We start from the raw sequence: 27,711 nt of genomic DNA, 5'->3' as shown, positions 1-27,711 counted from the left end.
TAGAATAGAATAGAATGGAATTGAACCAACCCGCATGGAACAGAATGGAGCGGAACGGAATGGCATGGAATCAACCCGAGTAGAATGGAATGGAATGGAATGGAATGGAAGGGAAAGGAATAGAATAGAATAGAATGGAATTGAACCAACCCGCGTGGAACGGAATGGAACGTAACGGAAACGAGCGGAACGGAATGGAAAGGAATCAACCCGAGTAAAACGGCACGGGACGGGACGGGACAGGACGGGACGGGACGGGACGGGACGTGTCGGGACGGAACGGAACGGAACGGAACTCAATGGATTCAAGCCGAGTAGAACGGAATGGAATGGAATGGAATGGAATGGAATGGAATGGAATGGAATGGAATGGAATGGAATGGAATGGAATGGAATGGAATGGAATGGAATGGAATGGAATGGAATGGAATGGAATGGAATGGAATGGAAATCAACCTGAGTAGAACGGAATGGAATGGAATGGAATGGAATGGAATGGAATGGAATGGAATGGAATGGAATGGAATGCACCCGAGTGGAATGGAATGGAATGGAATGGAATGGAATGGAATGGAATGGAATGGAATGGAATGATCCCGAGTGGAATGGAATGGAATGGAATGGAATGATGAACCCGAGTAGAATGGAATGGTTTGGAATGGAATGGAATGGAATGGAATCGAATGGAATGGAATGGGTTGGAATGGAATGGAATGGAATGGAATGGAATGGAATGCAATGGAATGGAGTGGAATCAACACGAGTAGAACGGAATGGAATGGAATGGAATGGAATGGAATGGAATGGAATGGAATCAACCCGAGTAGAACGGAATGGAATGGAATGGAATGGAATGGAATGTAATGGAATGGAATGGAATTCCATGGAATGGAATGGAATGGAATTCCATGGAATGGAATGGAATGGAATCGAATGGAATCGAATGGAGACGAATGGAATGGAATGGAATGGAATGGAATGGAATCAACCAGAGTAGAATGGAATGTATTGGAATGGAATGGAATGGAATGGAATGGAATGGAATGGAATGGAATCGAATGGAATGGAATGGAATGGAATGGAATGGAATGGAATTTAATGGAATCAATCAGAGTAGAACGGAATGGAATGGAATGGAATGGAATGGAATGGAATGGAATTCAATGGAATAGAATGGAATGGAAAGGAATGGAATGGAATGGAATGGAATGGAATGGAATTGAATGGAATGGAATGGAATGGAATGGAATGGAATGGAATGGAATCAACCCAAGTAGAATGGAATGGATTGGAATGGAATGGAATGGAATGGAATGGAATCGAATCGAATGGAACGCAATGGAATGGAATCAATCCGAGTAGAATGGAATGGAATAGAATTCAATGTAACCGAAAGTAATTGAATCAACCCATGTGGAACGGAACGGGATGGGACGGGACGGTACGGGATGGGACGGGTCGGGATGGGACGGAATGGAACGGAACGGAATGGCATGGAATCAACCCGAGTAGAATGGAATGGAATGGAATGGAATGGAAGGGAAAGGAATAGAATAGAATAGAATGGAATTGAACCAACCCGCGTGGAACAGAATGGAGCGGAACGGAATTGCATGGAATCAACCCGAGTAGAATGGAATGGAATGGAATGGAATGGAAGGGAAAGGAATAGAATAGAATAGAATGGAATTGAACCAACCCGCGTGGAACGGAATGGAACGTAACGGAAACGAGCGGAACGGAATGGAAAGGAATCAACCCGAGTAAAACGGCACGGGACGGGACGGGACGGGACGGGACGGGACGGGACGTGTCGGGACGGAACGGAACGGAACGGAACTCAATGGATTCAAGCCGAGTAGAACGGAATGGAATGGAATGGAATGGAATGGAATGGAATGGAATGGAATGGAATGGAATGGAATGGAATGGAATGGAATGGAATGGAATGGAATGGAAATCAACCTGAGTAGAACGGAATGGAATGGAATGGAATGGAATGGAATGGAATGGAATGGAATGCACCCGAGTGGAATGGAATGGAATGGAATGGAATGGAATGGAATGGAATGGAATGGAATGGAGTGGAATCAACCCGAGTAGAACGGAATGGAATGGAATGGAATGGAATGGAATGGAATGGAATGGAATGGAATGGAATCGAATGATATCGAATGGAATCGAATGGAATGGAATGGAATAGAATGGAATCAACCCGAGTGGAACGGAATGGAATGGAATGGAATAGAATGGAATGGAATGGAATGGAATGGAATGGAATGGAATGGAATGGAATGGAATCGAATGGAATCGAATGGAATGCAATGGAATAGAATGGAATGGAATGGAATGGAATGGAATGGAATGGAATGGAATCGAATGGAATCGAATGGAATCGAATGGAATCGAATGGAATGGAATGGAATAGAATGCAATCAACCCGAGTAGAACGGAATGGAATGGAATGGAATGGAATGGAATGGAATGGAATGGAATGGAATGGAATGGAATGGAATGGAATGGAATGGAATCAACACGAGTAGAATGGAATGGATTGGAATGGAATGGAATGGAATGGAATGGAATGGAATGGAATCGAATGGAATAGATTGGAATGGAATGGAATGGAATGGAATGGAATGGAATGGAATGGAATGGAATGGAATCGAATGGAATCGAATGGAATGGAATGGAATGGAATGGAATGGAATGGAATGGAATGGAATGGAATGGAATGGAATCAACCCGAGTAGAATGGAATGTATTGGAATGGAATGGAATGGAATGGAATGGAATGGAATGGAATGGAATCAACCCGAGTAGAATGGAATGTATTGGAATGGAATGGAATGGAATGGAATGGAATGGAATGGAATGGAATCGAATGGAATGGAAAGGAATGGAATGGAATGGAATGGAATTTAATGGAATCAATCAGAGTAGAACGGAATGGAATGGAATGGAATGGAATGGAATGGAATGGAATTGAATGGAGTCGAATGGAATGGAATGGAATGGAATGGAATGGAATGGAATGGAATGGAATGGAATGGAATTGAATGGATTGGAATGGAATGGAATGGAATGGAATGGAATCGAATCGAATGGAATGCAATGGAATGGAATGGAATGGAATGGAATGGAATGGAATGGAATGGAATGGAATGGAATGGAATGGAATGGAATCAATCCGAGTAGAATGGAATGGAATGGAATTCAATGTAACCGAAAGGAATTGAATCAACCCATGTGGAACGGAACGGGATGGGACGGGACGGGACGGGATGGGACGGGTCGGGATGGGACGGAATGGAACGGAACGGAATGGCATGGAATCAACCCGAGTAGAATGGAATGGAATGGAATGGAATGGAAGGGAAAGGAATAGAATAGAATAGAATGGAATTGAACCAACCCGCATGGAACAGAATGGAGCGGAACGGAATGGCATGGAATCAACCCGAGTAGAATGGAATGGAATGGAATGGAATGGAAGGGAAAGGAATAGAATAGAATAGAATGGAATTGAACCAACCCGCGTGGAACGGAATGGAACGTAACGGAAACGAGCGGAACGGAATGGAAAGGAATCAACCCGAGTAAAACGGCACGGGACGGGACGGGACAGGACGGGACGGGACGGGACGGGACGTGTCGGGACGGAACGGAACGGAACGGAACTCAATGGATTCAAGCCGAGTAGAACGGAATGGAATGGAATGGAATGGAATGGAATGGAATGGAATGGAATGGAATGGAATGGAATGGAATGGAATGGAATGGAATGGAATGGAATGGAATGGAATGGAATGGAATGGAATGGAATGGAAATCAACCTGAGTAGAACGGAATGGAATGGAATGGAATGGAATGGAATGGAATGGAATGGAATGGAATGGAATGCACCCGAGTGGAATGGAATGGAATGGAATGGAATGGAATGGAATGGAATGGAATGGAATGGAATGATCCCGAGTGGAATGGAATGGAATGGAATGGAATGATGAACCCGAGTAGAATGGAATGGTTTGGAATGGAATGGAATGGAATGGAATCGAATGGAATGGAATGGGTTGGAATGGAATGGAATGGAATGGAATGCAATGGAATGGAGTGGAATCAACACGAGTAGAACGGAATGGAATGGAATGGAATGGAATGGAATGGAATGGAATGGAATCAACCCGAGTAGAACGGAATGGAATGGAATGGAATGGAATGGAATGTAATGGAATGGAATGGAATTCCATGGAATGGAATGGAATGGAATTCCATGGAATGGAATGGAATGGAATCGAATGGAATCGAATGGAGACGAATGGAATGGAATGGAATGGAATGGAATGGAATCAACCAGAGTAGAATGGAATGTATTGGAATGGAATGGAATGGAATGGAATGGAATGGAATGGAATGGAATCGAATGGAATGGAATGGAATGGAATGGAATGGAATGGAATTTAATGGAATCAATCAGAGTAGAACGGAATGGAATGGAATGGAATGGAATGGAATGGAATGGAATTCAATGGAATAGAATGGAATGGAAAGGAATGGAATGGAATGGAATGGAATGGAATGGAATTGAATGGAATGGAATGGAATGGAATGGAATGGAATGGAATCAACCCAAGTAGAATGGAATGGATTGGAATGGAATGGAATGGAATGGAATGGAATCGAATCGAATGGAACGCAATGGAATGGAATCAATCCGAGTAGAATGGAATGGAATAGAATTCAATGTAACCGAAAGTAATTGAATCAACCCATGTGGAACGGAACGGGATGGGACGGGACGGTACGGGATGGGACGGGTCGGGATGGGACGGAATGGAACGGAACGGAATGGCATGGAATCAACCCGAGTAGAATGGAATGGAATGGAATGGAATGGAAGGGAAAGGAATAGAATAGAATAGAATGGAATTGAACCAACCCGCGTGGAACAGAATGGAGCGGAACGGAATTGCATGGAATCAACCCGAGTAGAATGGAATGGAATGGAATGGAATGGAAGGGAAAGGAATAGAATAGAATAGAATGGAATTGAACCAACCCGCGTGGAACGGAATGGAACGTAACGGAAACGAGCGGAACGGAATGGAAAGGAATCAACCCGAGTAAAACGGCACGGGACGGGACGGGACGGGACGGGACGGGACGGGACGTGTCGGGACGGAACGGAACGGAACGGAACTCAATGGATTCAAGCCGAGTAGAACGGAATGGAATGGAATGGAATGGAATGGAATGGAATGGAATGGAATGGAATGGAATGGAATGGAATGGAATGGAATGGAATGGAATGGAATGGAAATCAACCTGAGTAGAACGGAATGGAATGGAATGGAATGGAATGGAATGGAATGGAATGGAATGCACCCGAGTGGAATGGAATGGAATGGAATGGAATGGAATGGAATGGAATGGAATGAACCCGAGTGGAATGGAATGGAATGGAATGGAATGATGAACCCGAGTAGAATGGAATGGTTTGGAATGGAATGGAATGGAATGGAATCGAATGGAATGGAATGGAATGGAATGGAATGGAATGGAATGGAATGGAATCAACCCGAGTAGAACGGAATGGGTTGGAATGGAATGGAATGGAATGGAATGGAATGGAATGGAATGGAGTGGAATCAACACGAGTAGAACGGAATGGAATGGAATGGAATGGAATGGAATGGAATGGAATGGAATGGAATGGAATCAACCCGAGAAGAATGGAATGGATTGGAATGGAATGGAATGGAATGGAATGGAATGGAATCGAATGGAATGGAATGGAATCAAATGGAATGGAATGGATTGGAATGGAATGGAATGGAATCGAACGGAATCGAATGGAATGGAATGGAATATAATGGAATGTAATGTAATGGAATGAAATGGAATGGAGTCAACCCGAGTAGAATGGAATGGATTGGAATGGAATAGAATGGAAAGTAATGGAATGGAATGGATTGGAATGGAATGGAAAGGAATGGAATGGAATGGAATGGAATCAACCCGAGTAGAACTAAATGGAATGGAAAGGAATGGAATGGAATGGAATAGAATGGAATGGAATGGAATTCAATGGAGTAGAATGGAATGGAATAGAATGGAATGGAATGCAATGGAATGGAATGGAATGGAATGGAATGGAATGGAATGGAATGGAATAGAATGGAATCAACCCGATTAGAACGGAATGGAATGGAATGGAATGGAATGGAATGGAATGGAATGGAATGGAATGGAATGGAACCGAATGGAATGTAATGTAATGGAATGGAATGGAATGGAAAGGAATGGAATGGAATGGAATCCACCCGAGTAGAATGCAATGGATTGGAATGGAATGGAATGGAATGGAATGGAATCGAGTGGAATGGAATGGAAAGGAATGGAATGGAATGGAATGGAATGGAATGGAATGGAATCAACCCGAGTAGAATGGAATGGATTGGAATGGAATGGAATGGAATGGAATCGAATGGAATCGAATGGAATGGAATGGAATGGAATGGAATGAAATGGAATGGAATGGAATCAACCCGAGTAGAACGGAATGGAATGGAATGGAATAGAATGGAATGGAATGGAATGGAATGGAATAGAATGGAATGGAATGGAATGGAATGGAATGGAATGGAATGGAATGGAATGGAATGGAATGGAATGGAATGGAATCGAATGATATCGAATGGAATCGAATGGAATGGAATGGAATAGAATGGAATCAACCCGAGTGGAACGGAATGGAATGGAATATAATAGAATGGAATGGAATGGAATGGAATGGAATAGAATGGAATGGAATGGAATGGAATGGAATGGAATGGAATGGAATGGAATCGAATGGAATCGAATGGAATGCAATGGAATAGAATGGAATGGAATGGAATGGAATGGAATGGAATGGAATGGAATGGAATCGAATGGAATCGAATGGAATCGAATGGAATCGAATGGAATGGAATGGAATAGAATGCAATCAACCCGAGTAGAACGGAATGGAATGGAATGGAATGGAATGGAATGGAATGGAATGGAATGGAATGGAATGGAATGGAATGGAATGGAATGGAATGGAATGGAATCAACACGAGTAGAATGGAATGGATTGGAATGGAATGGAATGGAATGGAATGGAATGGAATGGAATCGAATGGAATAGATTGGAATGGAATGGAATGGAATGGAATGGAATGGAATGGAATGGAATCGAATGGAATCGAATGGAATGGAATGGAATGGAATGGAATGGAATGGAATGGAATGGAATGGAATGGAATCAACCCGAGTAGAATGGAATGGATTGGAATGGAATAGAATGGAAAGTAATGGAATGGAATGGATTGGAATGGAATGGAAAGGAATGGAATGGAATGGAATGGAATCAACCCGAGTAGAACTAAATGGAATGGAAAGGAATGGAATGGAATGGAATAGAATGGAATGGAATGGAATTCAATGGAGTAGAATGGAATGGAATAGAATGGAATGGAATGCAATGGAATGGAAAGGAATGGAATGGAATGGAATGGAATGGAATAGAATGGAATCAACCCGATTAGAACGGAATGGAATGGAATGGAATGGAATGGAATGGAATGGAATGGAATGGAATGGAATGGAACCGAATGGAATGTAATGGAATGGAATGGAATGGAATGGAAAGGAATGGAATGGAATGGAATCCACCCGAGTAGAATGCAATGGATTGGAATGGAATGGAATGGAATGGAATGGAATCGAGTGGAATGGAATGGAATTGAATGGAATGGAATGGAATGGAATGGAATGGAATCAACCCGAGTAGAATGGAATGTATTGGAATGGAATGGAATGGAATGGAATCGAATGGAATGGAATGGAATGGAATGGAATGGAATGGAATGAAATGGAATGGAATGGAATCAACCCGAGTAGAACGGAATGGAATGGAATGGAATAGAATGGAATGGAATGGAATGGAATGGAATGGAATAGAATGGAATGGAATGGAATGGAATGGAATGGAATGGAATGGAATGGAATCGAATGATATCGAATGGAATCGAATGGAATGGAATGGAATAGAATGGAATCAACCCGAGTGGAACGGAATGGAATGGAATGGAATAGAATGGAATGGAATGGAATGGAATGGAATAGAATGGAATGGAATGGAATGGAATGGAATGGAATGGAATGGAATGGAATGGAATCGAATGGAATCGAATGGAATGCAATGGAATGGAGTGGAATGTAATGGAATGGAATGGAATGGAATGGAATGGAATGGAATGGAATGGAATGGAATGGAATGGAATCAACCCGAATAGAACGGAAGGGAATGGATTGGAATGGAATGGAATGGAATGGAATGGAATGGAATGGAATAGAATGGAATGGAATGGAATGGAATGGAATGGAATGGAATGGAATCGAATGGAATCGAATGGAATCGAATGGAATGGAGTGGAATGGAATGGAATGGAATGGAATGGAATGGAATGGAATCAACCCGAGTAGAACGGAATGGAATGGAATGGAATGGAATGGAATGGAATGGAATGGAATGGAATGGAATGGAATGGAATGGAATGGAATGGAATTCCATGGAATGGAATGGAATGGAATGGAATGGAATGGAATGGAATGGAATCGAATGGAATCGAATGGAGACGAATGGAATGGAATGGAATGGAATGGAATGGAATGTAATCAACCAGAGTAGAATGGAATGTATTGGAATGGAATGGAATGGAATGGAATGGAATGGAATGGAATGGAATGGAATCGAATGGAATGGAATGGAATGGAATGGAATGGAATGGAATTTAATGGAATCAATCAGAGTAGAACGGAATGGAATGGAATGGAATGGAATGGAATGGAATTCAATGGAATAGAATGGAATAGAATGGAATGGAATGGAATGGAATGGAATGGAATTGAATGGAGTCGAATGGAATGGAATGGAATGGAATGGAATCAACCCAAGTAGAATGGAATGGATTGGAATGCAATGGAATGGAATGGAATGGAATCGAATCGAATGGAATGCAATGGAATGGAATGGAATGGAATGGAATGGAATGGAATGGAATGGAATGGAATGGAATGGAATCAATCCGAGTAGAATGGAATGGAATGGAATTCAATGTAACCGAAAGGAATTGAATCAACCCATGTGGAACGGAACGGGATGGGACGGGACGGGACGGGATGGGACGGGTCGGGATGGGACGGAATGGAACGGAACGGAATGGCATGGAATCAACCCGAGTAGAATGGAATGGAATGGAATGGAATGGAAGGGAAAGGAATAGAATAGAATAGAATGGAATTGAACCAACCCGCATGGAACAGAATGGAGCGGAACGGAATGGCATGGAATCAACCCGAGTAGAATGGAATGGAATGGAATGGAATGGAAGGGAAAGGAATAGAATAGAATAGAATGGAATTGAACCAACCCACGTGGAACGGAATGGAACGTAACGGAAACGAGCGGAACGGAATGGAAAGGAATCAACCCGAGTAAAACGGCACGGGACGGGACGGGACGGGACGGGACGGGACGGGACGGGACGTGTCGGGACGGAACGGAACGGAACGGAACTCAATGGATTCAAGCCGAGTAGAACGGAATGGAATGGAATGGAATGGAATGGAATGGAATGGAATGGAATGGAATGGAATGGAATGGAATGGAATGGAATGGAATGGAATGGAAATCAACCTGAGTAGAACGGAATGGAATGGAATGGAATGGAATGGAATGGAATGGAATGGAATGGAATGGAATGCACCCGAGTGGAATGGAATGGAATGGAATGGAATGGAATGGAATGGAATGGAATGGAATGATCCCGAGTGGAATGGAATGGAATGGAATGGAATGATGAACCCGAGTAGAATGGAATGGTTTGGAATGGAATGGAATGGAATGGAATGGAATGGAATGGAATGGAATGGAATGGAATGGAATGGAATCAACCCGAGTAGAACGGAATGGGTTGGAATGGAATGGAATGGAATGGAATGGAATGGAATGGAATGGAGTGGAATCAACACGAGTAGAACGGAATGGAATGGAATGGAATGGAATGGAATGGAATGGAATGGAATCAACCCGAGTAGAACGGAATGGAATGGAATGGAATGGAATGGAATGGAATGGAATGGAATGGAATGGAATGGAATGGAATGGAATGGAATGGAATGGAATGGAATGGAATGGAATTCCATGGAATGGAATGGAATGGAATCGAATGGAATCGAATGGAGACGAATGGAATGGAATGGAATGGAATGGAATGGAATCAACCAGAGTAGAATGGAATGTATTGGAATGGAATGGAATGGAATGGAATGGAATGGAATGGAATGGAATCGAATGGAATGGAATGGAATGGAATGGAATGGAATGGAATTTAATGGAATCAATCAGAGTAGAACGGAATGGAATGGAATGGAATGGAATGGAATGGAATGGAATTCAATGGAATAGAATGGAATGGAAAGGAATGGAATGGAATGGAATGGAATTGAATGGAATCGAATGGAATGGAATGGAATGGAATGGAATCAACCCAAGTAGAATGGAATGGATTGGAATGGAATGGAATGGAATGGAATGGAATCGAATCGAATGGAACGCAATGGAATGGAATCAATCCGAGTAGAATGGAATGGAATAGAGTTCAATGTAACCGAAAGGAATTGAATCAACCCATGTGGAACGAAACGGGATGGGACGGGACGGTACGGGATGGGACGGGTCGGGATGGGACGGAATGGAACGGAACGGAATGGCATGGAATCAACCCGAGTAGAATGGAATGGAATGGAATGGAATGGAAGGGAAAGGAATAGAATAGAATAGAATGGAATTGAACCAACCCGCGAGAAACAGAATGGAGCGGAACGGAATTGCATGGAATCAACCCGAGTAGAATGGAATGGAATGGAATGGAATGGAAGGGAAAGGAATAGAATAGAATAGAATGGAATTGAACCAACCCGCGTGGAACGGAATGGAACGTAACGGAAACGAGCGGAACGGAATGGAAAGGAATCAACCCGAGTAAAACGGCACGGGACGGGACGGGACGGGACGGGACGGGACGGGACGTGTCGGGACGGAACGGAACGGAACGGAACTCAATGGATTCAAGCCGAGTAGAACGGAATGGAATGGAATGGAATGGAATGGAATGCAATGGAATGGAATGGAATGGAATGGAATGGAATGGAATGGAATGGAATGGAATGGCATGGAATGGAATGGAAATCAACCTGAGTAGAACGGAATGGAATGGAATGGAATGGAATGGAATGGAATGGAATGGAATGGAATGCACCCGAGTGGAATGGAATGGAATGGAATGGAATGGAATGGAATGGAATGGAATGGAATGAACCCGAGTGGAATGGAATGGAATGGAATGGAATGATGAACCCGAGTAGAATGGAATGGTTTGGAATGGAATGGAATGGAATAGAATCGAATGGAATGGAATGGAATGGAATGGAATGGAATGGAATGGAATGGAATGGAATGGAATCAACCCGAGTAGAACGGAATGGGTTGGAATGGAATGGAATGGAATGGAATGGAATGGAATGGAATGGAATGGAGTGGAATCAACACGAGTAGAACGGAATGGAATGGAATGGAATGGAATGGAATGGAATGGAATGGAATGGAATGGAATCAACCCGAGAAGAATGGAATGGATTGGAATGGAATGGAATGGAATGGAATGGAATGGAATCGAATGGAATGGAATGGAATCAAATGGAATGGAATGGATTGGAATGGAATGGAATGGAATCGAACGGAATCGAATGGAATGGAATGGAATATAATGGAATGTAATGTAATGGAATGGAATGGAATGGAGTCAACCCGAGTAGAATGGAATGGATTGGAATGGAATAGAATGGAAAGTAATGGAATGGAATGGATTGGAATGGAATGGAAAGGAATGGAATGGAATGGAATGGAATCAACCCGAGTAGAACTAAATGGAATGGAAAGGAATGGAATGGAATGGAATAGAATGGAATGGAATGGAATTCAATGGAGTAGAATGGAATGGAATAGAATGGAATGGAATACAATGGAATGGAATGGAATGGAATGGAATGGAATGGAATGGAATAGAATGGAATCATCCCGATTAGAACGGAATGGAATGGAATGGAATGGAATGGAATGGAATGGAATGGAATGGAACCGAATGGAATGTAATGGAATGGAATGGAATGGAATGGAAAGGAATGGAATGGAATGGAATCCACCCGAGTAGAATGCAATGGATTGGAATGGAATGGAATGGAATGGAATGGAATCGAGTGGAATGGAATGGAAAGGAATGGAATGGAATGGAATGGAATGGAATGGAATCAACCCGAGTAGAATGGAATGGATTGGAATGGAATGGAATGGAATGGAATCGAATGGAATCGAATGGAATGGAATGGAATGGAATGGAATGAAATGGAATGGAATGGAATCAACCCGAGTAGAACGGAATGGAATGGAATGGAATAGAATGGAATGGAATGGAATGGAATGGAATAGAATGGAATGGAATGGAATGGAATGGAATGGAATGGAATGGAATGGAATGGAATCGAATGATATCGAATGGAATCGAATGGAATGGAACGGAATAGAATGGAATCAACCCGAGTGGAACGGAATGGAATGGAATGGAATAGAATGGAATGGAATGGAATGGAATGGAATAGAATGGAATGGAATGGAATGGAATGGAATGGAATGGAATGGAATGGAATGGAATGGAATCGAATGGAATCGAATGGAATGCAATGGAATAGAATGGAATGGAATGGAATGGAATGGAATGGAATGGAATCGAACGGAATCGAATGGAATCGAATGGAATCGAATGGAATGGAATGGAATAGAATGCAATCAACCCGAGTAGAACGGAATGGAATGGAATGGAATGGAATGGAATGGAATGGAATGGAATGGAATGGAATGGAATGGAATGGAATGGAATGGAATGGAATGGAATGGAATGGAATGGAATGGAATGGAATGGAATGGAATGGAATCAACCCGAGTAGAATGGAATGGATTGGAATGGAATGGAATGGAGTTGAATGGAATTGAATGGAATCGAATGGAATCGAATTGAATAGAATGGAATAGATTGGAATGGAATGGAATGGAATGGAATGGAATGGAATGCAATGGAATGGAATGGAATGGAATCAACCCGAGTAGAACGGAATGGAATGGAATGGAATGGAATGGAATGGAATGGAATGGAATGGAATTCAATGGAATAGAATGGAATGGAATGGAATGGAATGGAACGGAATGGAATGGAATGGAATCGAATGGAATCGAATGGAGTCGAATGCAATGGAATGGAATGGAATCAACCCGAGTAGAATGGAATGGATTGGAATGGAATGGAATGGAAGGGAATGGAATGGAATGGAATGGAATGGAATGGAATGGAATGGAATTGAAAGGAATGGAATGGAATCAACCCGAGTAGAACGGAATGGAATGGAATGGAATGCAATGGAATGGAATGGAATGGAATGGAATGGAATCGAACGGAATCGAATGGAATAGAATGGAATATAATGGAATGGAAAGGAATGGAATGGAATGGAGTCAACCCGAGTAGAATGGAATGGATTGGAATGGAATGGAATGGAAAGTAACGGAATGGAATGGAATTGAATGGAATGGAATGGAATGGAATGGAATGGAATGGAATCAACCCGAGTAGAACTAAATGGAATGGAAAGGGATGGAATGGAATGGAATTGAATGGAATGGAATGGAATTCAATGGAGTAGAATGGAATGGAATAGAATGGAATGGAATGGAATGGAATGGAATGGAATGGAATGGAATGGAATGGAATGGAATGGAATGGAATGGAATGGAATCGAATGGAATGGTATGGAATGGAATGGAATGGAATGGAGTGGAATCAACCCGAGTAGAACGGAATGGAATGGAATGGAATGGAATGGAATGGAATGGAATGGAATGGAATGGAATGGAATGGAATTTAATGGAATGGAATGGAATCGAAAGGAATAGAATGGAATGGAATGGAATGGAATGGAATGGAATGGAATGGAATGGAATCAACCCGAGTAGAATGGAATGGATTGGAATGGAATGGAATGGAATGGAATCGAATGGAATCGAATGGAATTGAATGGAATGGAATGGAATGGAATGGAATGGAATGGAATCGAACGGAATCGAATGGAATGGAATGGGTTATAATGGAATGTAATGGAAAGGAATGGAATGGAATGGAATGGAGTCAACCCGAGTAGAATGGAATGGATTGGAATGGAATGGAATGGAAAGTAATGGAATGGAATGGAATGGAATGGAATGGAATGGAATGGAATGGAATGGAATGGAATGGAATGGAATGGAATCAACCCGAGTAGAACTAAATGGAATGGAAAGGAATGGAATGGAATGGAATAGAATGGAACTGAATGGAATTCAATGGAGTAGAATGGAATGGAATAGAATGGAATGGAATGGAATGGAATGGAATGGAATGGAATGGAATGGAATGGAATGGAATGGAATAGAATGGAATCAACCCGACTAGAACGGAATGGAATGGAATGGAATGGAATGGAATGGAATGGAATGGAATGAAATGGAATGGAATGGAATCGAATGGAGTGGAATGGAATAGAATGGAATGCAATGGAATTGAATGGAATGGAACGGAATGGAACCCACCCGAGTAGAATGGAATGGATTGGAATGGAATGGAAAGAATGGAATGGAATCGAGTGGAATGGAATGGAATGGAATGGAATGGAATGGAATGGAATGGAATGGAATGGAATCAACCCGAGTAGAATGGAATGGATTGGAATTGAATGGAATGGAATGGAATCGAATGGAATCGAATGGAATGGAATGGAATGAAATGGAATGGAATGGAATCAACCCGAGTAGAACGGAATGGAATGGAATGGATTGGAATGGGATGGAATGGAATGGAGTGGAATGGAATCAACCCGAGTAGAATGGAATGGATTGGAATGGAATGGAATGGAATGGAATGGAATCGAATGGAATCCAATGGAATGGATTGGAATGGAATGGAATGGAATGGAATGGAATGGAATGGAATGGAATCAACCCGAGTAGAACGGAATGGAATGGAATGGAATGGAATGGAATGGAATGGAATGGAATGGAATGGAACGGAATGGAATGGAATGGAATGGAATTCAATGGAATAGAATGGAATGGAATCGAATGGAATCGAATGGAGAAGAATGGAATGGAATGGAATGGAATGGAATGGAATGGAATGGAATCAACCCGAGTAGAACGGAATGGAATGGAATGGAATGGAATGGAATGGAATGGAATGGAATGGAATTCAATGGAATTCAATGGAATAGAATGGATTGCAATGGAATGGAATCGAATGGAGACGAATGGAATGGAATGGAATGGAATTGAATGGAATGGAATCAACCAGAGTAGAATGGAATGTATTGGAATGGAATGGAATGGAATGGAATGGAATGGAATGGAGTGGAATGGAATGGAATGGAATGGATTGGAATGGAATCAATCAGAGTAGAACGGAATGGAATGGAATGGAATGGAATGTTATGGAATGGAATTCAATGGAATAGAATGGAATGGAAGGGAATGGAATGGAATGGAATGGAATCGAATGGAATCAAATGGAATCGAACGGAATGGAATGGAATAGAATGGAATCAACCCGAGTAGAACGGAATGGAATGGAATGGAATGGAATGGAATGGAATGGAATGGAATGGAATGGAATGGAATGGAATGGAATGGAATGGAATGGAATGGAATGGAATGGAATGGCAAGGCATAGAATGGAATCAACCCGAGTATAATGGAATGGATTGGAATGGAATGGAATGGAATGGAATGGAATGGAATGGAATGGAATGGAATCAATCCGAGTAGAATGGAATGGAATGGAGTTCAATGTAACCGAAAGGAATTGAATCAACCCATGTGGAATGGAACGGGATGGGACGGGACGGGACGGGATGGGACGGTTCGGGATGGGACGGAATGGAACGGAACGGAATGGCATGGAATCAACCCGAGTAGAATGGAATGGAATGGAATGGAATGGAAGGGAAAGGAATAGAATAGAATAGAATGGAATTGAACCAACCCGCGTGGAACGGAATGGAACGTAACGGAAATGAGCGGAACGGAATGGAAAGGAGTCAACCTGAGTAAAACGGCACGGGACGGGACGGGACGGGACGGGACGGGACGGGACGGGACGGAACCAAACTCAATGGAATCAACCCGAGTAGAACGGAATGGAGTAAATGGAATGGAATGGAATGGAATAGAATGGAATGGAATGGAATGGAATGGAATGGAATGGAATCGAATGGAATGGAATGGAATGGAATGGAATGGAATGGAATGGAATGGAATGGAATCGAACGGAATCGAATGGAATAGAATGGAATATAATGGAATGGAATGGAACGGAATGGAATGGAATGGAATGGAGTCAACCCGAGTAGAATGGAATGGATTGGAATGGAATGGAATGGAAAGTAATGGTATGGAATGGAATGGAATGGAATGGAATGGAATCAACCCGAGTAGAACTAAATGGAATGGAAAGGAATGGAATGGAATGGAATGGAATGGAATGGAATAGAATGGAATCAACCCGACTAGAACGGAATGGAATGGAATGGAATGGAATGGAATGGAATGGAATCGAATGGAATGGAATGGAATGGAATGGAATGGAATGGAATGGAATGGAATGGAATGGAATGGAATGGAATGGAATGGAATCCACCCGAGTAGAATTGAATGGATTGGAATGGAATGGAAAGGAATGGAATGGAATCGAGTGGAATGGAATGGAATGGAATGGAATGGAATGGAAAGGAATGGAATGGAATGGAATGGAATGGAATGGAATCAACCCGAGTAGAAAAGAATGGATTGGAATGGAATGAAATGGAATGGAAACGAATGGAATCGAAAGAAATGGAATGGAATGGAATGGAATGAAATGGAATGGAATGGAATCAACCCGAGTAGAATGGAATGGAATGGAATGGAATGGAATGGGATGGAATGGAATCGAATGATATCGAATGGAATCGAATGGAATGGAATGCAATAGAATGGAATCAACCCGAGTGGAACGGAATGGAATGGAATGGAATGGAATGGAATGGAATGGAATGGAATGGAATGGAATGGAATGGAATGGAAATCAACCTGAGTAGAACGGAATGGAATGGAATGGAATGGAATGGAATGGAATGGAATGGAATGGAATGGAAATCAACCTGAGTAGAACGGAATGGAATGGAATGGAATGGAATGGAATGGAATGGAATGGAATGGAATGGAATGGAATGAACCCGAGCGGAATGGAATGGAATGGAATGGAATGGAATGATGAACCCGAGTAGAATGGAACGGTTTGGAATGAAATGGAATGGAATGGAATGGAATGGAATGGAATGGAATGGAATGGAATGGAATGCAATCAACCCGAGTAGAATGGAATGGGTTGGAATGGAATGGAATGGAATGGAATGGAATGGAATGGAATGGAATGGAGTGGAATCAACCCGAGTAGAACGGAATGAAATGGAATGGAATGGAATGGAATGGAATGGAATGGAATGGAATGGAATGGAATGGAATGGAATGAAATGGAATAGAAAGGAATGGAATGGAATGGAATGGAATGGAATGGAATGGAATGGAATGGATTGGAATGGAATGGAATGGAATGGAATCAACCCGAGTATAATGGAATGGATAGGATTGGAATGGAATGGAATGGAATGGAATGGAATGGAATGGAATGGAATGGAATGGAATCGAATGGAATGGAATGGAATCGAATGGAATGGAATGGAATGGAATGGAATCGAACGGAATCGAATGGAATAGAGTGGAATATAATGGAATGGATTGGAATGGAATGGAATGGAATGGAGTCAACCCGAGTAGAATGGAATGGATTGGAATGGAATGGAATGGAAAGTAATGGAATGGAATGGAATGGAATGGAATGGAATGGAATGGAATGGAATGGAATGGAATGGAATGGAATGGAATGGAATGGAATCAACCCGAGTAGAACTAAATGGATTGGAAAGGAATGGAATGGAATGGAATTGAATGGAATGGAATGGAATTCAATGGAGTAGAATGGAATGGAATAGAATGGAATGGAATGGAATGGAATGCAATGGAATGGAATGGAATCAACCCGACTAGAACGGAATGGAATGGAATGGAATGGAATGGAATGGAATGGAATGGAATGGAATCGAATGGAATGGAATGGAATGGAATGGAATGGAATGGAATCCACCCGAGTAGAATGGAATGGAGTGGAATGGAATGGAAAGGAATGGAATGGAATCGAGTGGAATGGAATGGAATGGAATGGAATGGAATGGAATGGAATGAAATGGAATGGAATGGAATCAACCTGAGTAGAATGCAATGGATTGGAAAGGAACGGAATGGAATGGAATCGAATGGAATCGAAAGAAATGGAATGGAATGGAATGGAATGAAATGGAATGGAATGGAATCAACCCGAGAAGAACGGAACGGAATGTAATGGAATGGAATGGGATGGAATGGAATCGAATGATATCGAATGGAATCGAATGGAATGGTATGGAATAGAATGGAATCAACCCGAGTGGAACGGAATGGAATGGAATGGAATGGAATGGAATGGAATGGAATGGAATCAATCAGAATAGAATGGAATGGAATGGAATGGAATGGAATTCAATGGAATAGAACGGAATGGAATCGAATGGAATCGAATGGAGACGAATGGAATGGAATGGAATGGAATGGAATGGAATCAACCAGAGTAGAATGGAATGTATTGGAATGGAATGGAATGGAAAGGAATGGAATGGAATGGAATGGAATGGAATCGAATGGAATGGAATGGAATGGAATGGAATGGAATGGAATGGAATCAACCCGAGTAGAATGGAATGTATTGGAATATAATGGAATGGAATGGAATGGAATGGAATTGAATGGAATCGAATGGAATGGAATGGAATGGAATGGAGTGGAATGGAATGGAAAGGAATGGAATGGAATCGAGTGGAATGGAATGGAATGGAATGGAATTGAATGGAATCGAATGGAATGGAATGGAATAGAATGGAATCAACCCGAGTGGAACGGAATGGAATGGAATGGAATGGAATGGAATGGAATGGAATGGAATGGAATGGAATGGAATGTAATGGAATGGAATGGAATGGAATGGAATGGAATCGAATGGAATGCAATGGAATGGAATGGAATGCAATGGAATGGAATGGAATGGAATGGAATGGAATGGAATGGAATGGAATGGAATGGAATGGAATGGAATGGAATCAACCCGAGTAGAATGGAATGGATTGGAATGGAATGGAATGGAATGGAATGGAATCGAATGGAATCGAATGGAATGGAGTGGAATGGAATGGAATGGAATGGAATGGAATGGAATCAACCCGAGGAGAACGGAATGGAATGGAATGGAATGGAATGGAATGGAATGGAATGGAATGGAATGGAATGGAATTCAATGGAATAGAATGGAATGGAATCGAATGGAATCGAATGGAGATAAATGGAATGGAATGGAATGGAATGGAATGGAATCAACCAGAGTAGAATGGAATGGATTGGAATGGAATGGAATGGAATGGAATGGAATGGAATGGAATGGAATGGAATGGAATGGAATGGAATGGAATGGAATGGAATGGAATCAATCAGAGTAGAACGGAATGGAATGGAATGGAATGCAATGGAATGGAATTCTATGGAACAGAATGGAATGGAAGGGAATGGAATGGAATGGAATGGAATCGAATGGAATCAAATGGAATCGAACGGAATGGAATGGAGTAGAATGGAATCAACCCGAGTAGAACAGAATGGAATGGAATGGAATGGAATGGAATGGAATGGAATGGAATGGAATGGAATGGAATGGAATGGAATAGAATGGAATCAACCCGAGTAGAATGGAATGGATTGGAATGGAAAGGAATGGAATGGAATGGAATCGAATCGAGTGGAATGGAATGGAATGGAATGGAATCAATCCGAGTAGAATGGAATGGAATGGAATTCAATGTAACCGAAAGGAATTGATTCAACCCATGTGGAACGGAACAGGATGGGACGGGACGGGACGGGATGGGACGGGTCGGGATGGGACGGAATGGAACGGAACGGAATGGCATGGAATCAACCCGAGTAGAATGGAATGGAATGGAATGGAATGGAAAGGAAAGGAATAGAATAGAATAGAATGGAATTGAACCAACCCGCGTGGAACGGAATGGAACGTAACGGAAACGAGCGGAACGGAATGGAAAGGAATCAACCCGAGTAAAACGGCACGGGACGGGACGGGACGGGACGGGACGGGACGGAACGGAACGGAACCAAACTCAATGGAATCAACCCGAGTAGAACGGAATGGAGTAAATGGAAAGGAATGGAATGGAATGGAATGGAATGGAATGGAATGGAATGGAATGGAATGGAATGGAATGGAATCGAACGGAATCGAATGGAATAGAATGGAATATAATGGAATGGAATGGAATGGAATGGAATGGAGTCAACCCGAGTAGAATGGAATGGATTGGAATGGAATGGAATGGAAAGTAATGGAATGGAATGGAATGTAATGGAATGGAATGGAATGTAATGGAATGGAATGGAATGGAATGGAATCAACTCGAGTAGAACTAAATGGAATGGAGAGGAATGGAATGGAATGGAATGGAATGGAATTCAATGGAGTAGAATGGAATGGAATAGAATGGAATGGAATGGAATGGAATAGAATGGAATGGAATGGAATGGAATGGAATGGAATGGAATGGAATGGAATCAACCCGACTAGAACGGAATGGAATGGAATGGAATGGAATGGAATGGAATGGAATGGAATGGAATGGAATCGAATGGAATCGAATGGAATCGAATGGAATGGAGTGGAATGGAATGGAATGGAATGGAATGGAATGGAATGGAATCAACCCGAGTAGAACGGAATGGAATGGAATGGAATGGAATGGAATGGAATGGAATGGAATGGAATGGAATGGAATGGAATTCCATGGAATGGAATGGAATGGAATGGAATGGAATGGAATGGAATGGAATGGAATTCCATGGAATGGAATGGAATGGAATCGAATGGAATCGAATGGAGACGAATGGAATGGAATGGAATGGAATGGAATGGAATCAACCAGAGTAGAATGGAATGTATTGGAATGGAATGGAATGGAATGGAATGGAATGGAATGGAATGGAATGGAATCGAATGGAATGGAATGGAATGGAATGGAATGGAATTTAATGGAATCAATCAGAGTAGAACGGAATGGAATGGAATGGAATGGAATGGAATGGAATGGAATTCAATGGAATAGAATGGAATGGAATGGAATGGAATGGAATGGAATGGAATTGAATGGAGTCGAATGGAATGGAATGGAATGGAATGGAATCAACCCAAGTAGAATGGAATGGATTGGAATGGAATGGAATGGAATGGAATGGAATCGAATCGAATGGAATGCAATGGAATGGAATGGAATGGAATGGAATGGAATGGAATGGAATGGAATCAATCCGAGTAGAATGGAATGGAATGGAATTCAATGTAACCGAAAGGAATTGAATCAACCCATGTGGAACGGAACGGGATGGGACGGGACGGGACTGGATGGGACGGGTCGGGATGGGACGGAATGGAACGGAACGGAATGGCATGGAATCAACCCGAGTAGAATGGAATGGAATGGAATGGAATGGAAGGGAAAGGAATAGAATAGAATAGAATGGAATTGAACCATCCCGCATGGAACAGAATGGAGCGGAACGGAATGGCATGGAATCAACCCGAGTAGAATGGAATGGAATGGAATGGAATGGAAGGGAAAGGAATAGAATAGAATAGAATGGAATTGAACCAACCCGCGTGGAACGGAATGGAACGTAACGGAAACGAGCGGAACGGAATGGAAAGGAATCAACCCTAGTAAAACGGCACGGGACGGGACGGGACGGGACGGGACGGGACGGGACGTGTCGGGACGGAACGGAACGGAACGGAACTCAATGGATTCAAGCCGAGTAGAACGGAATGGAATGGAATGGAATGGAATGGAATGGAATGGAATGGAATGGAATGGAATGGAATGGAATGGAATGGAATGGAATGGAATGGAATTGAATGGAATGGAAATCAACCTGAGTAGAACGGAATGGAATGGAATGGAATGGAATGGAATGGAATGGAATGGAATGGAATGGAATGCACCCGAGTGGAATGGAATGGAATGGAATGGAATGGAATGGAATGGAATGAACCCGAGTGGAATGGAATGGAATGGAATGGAATGATGAACCCGAGTAGAATGGAATGGTTTGGAATGGAATGGAATGGAATGGAATCGAATGGAATGGAATGGAATGGAATGGAATGGAATGGAATGGAATGGAATGGAATGGAATCAACCCGAGTAGAACGGAATGGGTTGGAATGGAATGGAATGGAATGGAATGGAATGGAATGGAATGGAATGGAGTGGAATCAACACGAGTAGAACGGAATGGAATGGAATGGAATGGAATGGAATGGAATGGAATGGAATGGAATGGAATGGAATCAACCCGAGAAGAATGGAATGGATTGGAATGGAATGGAATGGAATGGAATGGAATGGAATGGAATGGAATGGAATGGAATCGAATGGAATGGAATGGAATCAAATGGAATGGAATGGATTGGAATGGAATGGAATGGAATCGAACGGAATCGAATGGAATGGAATGGAATATAATGGAATGTAATGTAATGGAATGGAATGGAATGGAGTCAACCCGAGTAGAATGGAATGGATTGGAATGGAATAGAATGGAAAGTAATGGAATGGAATGGATTGGAATGGAATGGAAAGGAATGGAATGGAATGGAATGGAATCAACCCGAGTAGAACTAAATGGAATGGAAAGGAATGGAATGGAATGGAATAGAATGGAATGGAATGGAATTCAATGGAGTAGAATGGAATGGAATAGAATGGAATGGAATGCAATGGAATGGAATGGAATGGAATGGAATGGAATGGAATGGAATGGAATAGAATGGAATCAACCCGATTAGAACGGAATGGAATGGAATGGAATGGAATGGAATGGAATGGAATGGAATGGAACCGAATGGAATGTAATGGAATGGAATGGAATGGAATGGAAAGGAATGGAATGGAATGGAATCCACCCGAGTAGAATGCAATGGATTGGAATGGAATGGAATGGAATGGAATGGAATGGAATCAACCCGAGTAGAATGGAATGGATTGGAATGGAATGGAATGGAATGGAATCGAATGGAATCGAATGGAATGGAATGGAATGGAATGGAATGAAATGGAATGGAATGGAATCAACCCGAGTAGAACGGAATGGAATGGAATGGAATAGAATGGAATGGAATGGAATGGAATGGAATAGAATGGAATGGAATGGAATGGAATGGAATGGAATGGAATGGAATCGAATGATATCGAATGGAATCGAATGGAATGGAATGGAATAGAATGGAATCAACCCGAGTGGAACGGAATGGAATGGAATGGAATAGAATGGAATGGAATGGAATGGAATGGAATGGAATGGAATGGAATGGAATGGAATGGAATGGAATGGAATGGAATGGAATGGAATGGAATCGAATGGAATGCAATGGAATAGAATGGAATGGAATGGAATGGAATGGAATGGAATGGAATGGAATGGAATGGAATGGAATGGAATGGAATGGAAATCAAACCGAGTAGAACGGAATGGAATGGAATGGAATGGAATGGAATGGAATGGAATTGAATGGAATGGAATGGAATGAGCCCGAGTGGAATGGAATGGATTGGAATGGAATGGAATGGAATGGAATGAAATGGAATGTAATGGAATCAACCCGAGTAGAACGGAATGGAATGGAATGGAATGGAATGGGATGGAAAGGAATCGAATGATATCGAATGCAATCGAATGGAATGGAATGGAATAGAATGGAATCAACCCGAGTGGAACGGAATGGAATGGAATGGAATGGAATGGAATGGAATGGAATGGAATGGAATGGAATGGAAAGGAATCGAATGGAATCGAATGGAATGCAATGGAATGGAATGGAATGGAATGGAATGGAATGGAATGGAATGGAATGGAATGGAATCAACCCGAGTTGAATGGAATGGATTGGAATGGAATGGAATGGAATGGAATGGAATCAAATGGAATCGAATGGAATGGAGTGGAATGGAATGGAATGGAATGGAATGGAATGGAATGGAATGGAATCAACCCGAGTAGAACGGAATGGAATGGAATGGAATGGAATGGAATGGAATGGAATGGAATGGAATGGAATGGAATGGAATGGAATGGAATGGAATTCTATGGAATGGAATGGAATGGAATCGAATGGAATCGAATGGAGACGAATGGAATGGAATGGAATGGAATGGAATGGAATCAACCAGAATAGAATGGAATGTATTGGAATGGAATGGAATGGAATGGAATGGAATGGAATGGAATGGAATCGAATGGAATGGAATGGAATGGAATCAATCAGAGTAGAACGGAATGGAATGGAATGGAATGGAATGGAATGGAATGGAATGGAATGGAATGGAATGGAATTCAATGAAATAGAATGGAATGGAAGGGAATGGAATGGAATGGAATGGAATCGAATGGAATCAAATGGAATCGAACGGAATGGAATGGAATAGAATGGAATCAACCCGAGTAGAACGGAATGGAATGGAATGGAATGGAATGGAATGGAATGGAATGGAATGGAATGGAATGGAATGAAATGGAATGGAATGGAATGGAATGGAATGGAATGGAATAGAATGGAATCAACCCGAGTAGAATGGAATGGATTGGAATGGAATGGAATGGAATGGAATGGAATGGAATCAATCCGAGTAGAATGGAATGGAATGGAGTTCAATGTAACCAAAAGGAATTGAATCAACCCATGTGGAATGGAACGGGATGGGACGGGACGGGACGGGATGGGACGGGTCGGGATGGGACGGAATGGAACGGAACGGAATGGCATGGAATCAACCCGAGTAGAATGGAATGGAATGGAATGGAATGGAAGGGAAAGGAATAGAATAGAATAGAATGGAATTGAACCAACCCGCGTGGAACGGAATGGAACGTAACGGAAACGAGCGAACGGAATGGAAAGGAATCAACCCGAGTAAAACGGCACGGGACGGGACGGGACGGGACGGGACGGGACGGAACGGAACGGAACCAAACTCAATGGAATCAACCCGAGTAGAACGGAATGGAGTAAATGGAAAGGAATGGAATGGAATGGAAAGGAATGGAATGGAATGGAATGGAATGGAATTGAATGGAATGGAATGGAATGGAATGGAATGGAATGGAATGGAATCGAATGGAATGGAATGGAATGGAATGGAATGGAATGGAATGGAATGGAATGGAATCGAACGGAATCGAATGGAATAGAATGGAATATAATGGAATGGAATGGAATGGAATGGAATGGAATGGAATGGAGTCAACCCGAGTAGAATGGAATGGATTGGAATGGAATGGAATGGAAAGTAATGGAATGGAATGGAATGGAATGGAATGGAATCAACCCGAGTAGAACTAAATGGAATGGAAAGGAATGGAATGGAATGGAATTGAATGGAATGGAATGGAATTCAATGGAGTGGAATGGAATGGAATGGAATGGAATGGAATGGAATGGAATGGAATGGAATGGAATGGAATGGAATGGAATGGAATAGAATGGAAACAACCCGACTAGAACGAAATGGAATGGAATGGAATGGAATGGAATGGAATGGAATGGAATGGAATGGAATGGAATGGAATGGAATGGAATGGAATGGAATCCACCCGAGAATAGAATGGAATGGAATGGAATGGAATCAACCTGTGTAGAATGGAATGGATTGGAATGGAATGGAATGGAACGGAATCGAATGGAATCGAAAGAAATGGAATGGAATGGAATGGAATGAAATGGAATGGAATGGAATCAACCCGAGTAGAACGGAATGGAATGGAATGGAATTGAATTGGATGGAATGGAATCGAATGATATCGAATGGAATCGAATGGAATGGAATGGAATAGAATGGAATCAACCCGAGTGGAACGGAATGGAATGGAATGGAATGGAATGGAATGGAATGGAATGGAATGGAATGGAATGGAATGGAATCGAATGGAATCGAATGGAATGCAATGGAATGGAATGGAATGGAATGCAATGGAATGGAATGGAATGGAATGGATCAACCCGAGTAGAATGGAATCGATTGGAATGGAATGGAATGGAATGGAATGGAATCGAATGGAATCGAATGGAATGGAGTGGAATGAAATGGAATGGAATGGAATGGAATGGAATGGAATGGAATGGAATCAACCCGAGTAGAACGGAATGGAATGGAATGGAATGGAACGGAATGGAATGGAATGGAATGGAATGGAATGGAATGGAATGGAATCGAATGGAATCGAATGGAGACGAATGGAATGGAATGGAATGGAATGGAATGGAATCAACCAGAGTAGAATGGAATGTATTGGAATGGAATGGAATGGAATGGAATGGAATGGAATGGAATGGAATGGAATCGAGTGGAATAGAATGGAATGGAATCAATCAGAGTAGAACGGAATGGAATTTAATGGAATGGAATGGAATGGAATGGAATTCAATGGAATAGAATGGAATGGAAGGGAATGGAATGGAATGGAATGGAATCGAATGGAATCAAATGGAATCGAACGGAATGGAATGGAATAGAATGGAATCCACCCGAGTAGAACGGAATGGAATGGAATGGAATGGAATGGAATGGAATGGAATGGAATGGAATGGAATGGAATGGAATGAAATGGAATGGAATGGAATGGAATGGAATGGAATGGAATGGAATAGAATGGAATCAACCCGAGTAGAATGGAATGGATTGGAATGGAATGGAATGGAATGGAATGGAATGGAATCAATCCGAGTAGAATGGAATGGAATGGAATGGAATGGAATGGAATCAACCCGAGTAGAACGGAATGGAATGGAATGGAATGGAATGGAATGGAATGGAATGGAATGGAATGGAATGGAATGGAATGAAATGGAATGGAATGGAATGGAATGGAATGGAATGGAATAGAATGGAATCAACCCGAGTAGAATGGAATGGATTGGAATGGAATGGAATGGAATGGAATGGAATGGAATCAATCCGAGTAGAATGGAATGGAATGGAGTTCAATGTAACCAAAAGGAATTGAATCAACCCATGTGGAATGGAACGGGATGGGACGGGACGGGACGGGATGGGACGGGTCGGGATGGGACGGAATGGAACGGAACGGAATGGCATGGAATCAACCCGAGTAGAATGGAATGGAATGGAATGGAATGGAAGGGAAAGGAATAGAATAGAATAGAATGGAATTGAACCAACCCGCGTGGAACGGAATGGAACGTAACGGAAACGAGCGAACGGAATGGAAAGGAATCAACCCGAGTAAAA

Source organism: Gorilla gorilla, chromosome 13 (assembly GCF_029281585.2).
Source record: "Gorilla gorilla gorilla isolate KB3781 chromosome 13, NHGRI_mGorGor1-v2.1_pri, whole genome shotgun sequence".
Classification (NCBI taxonomy): Eukaryota; Metazoa; Chordata; class Mammalia; order Primates; family Hominidae; genus Gorilla; species Gorilla gorilla.
The sequence above is the reverse complement of the archived record's forward strand: the minus strand, read 5'-3'. Positions refer to the sequence as shown.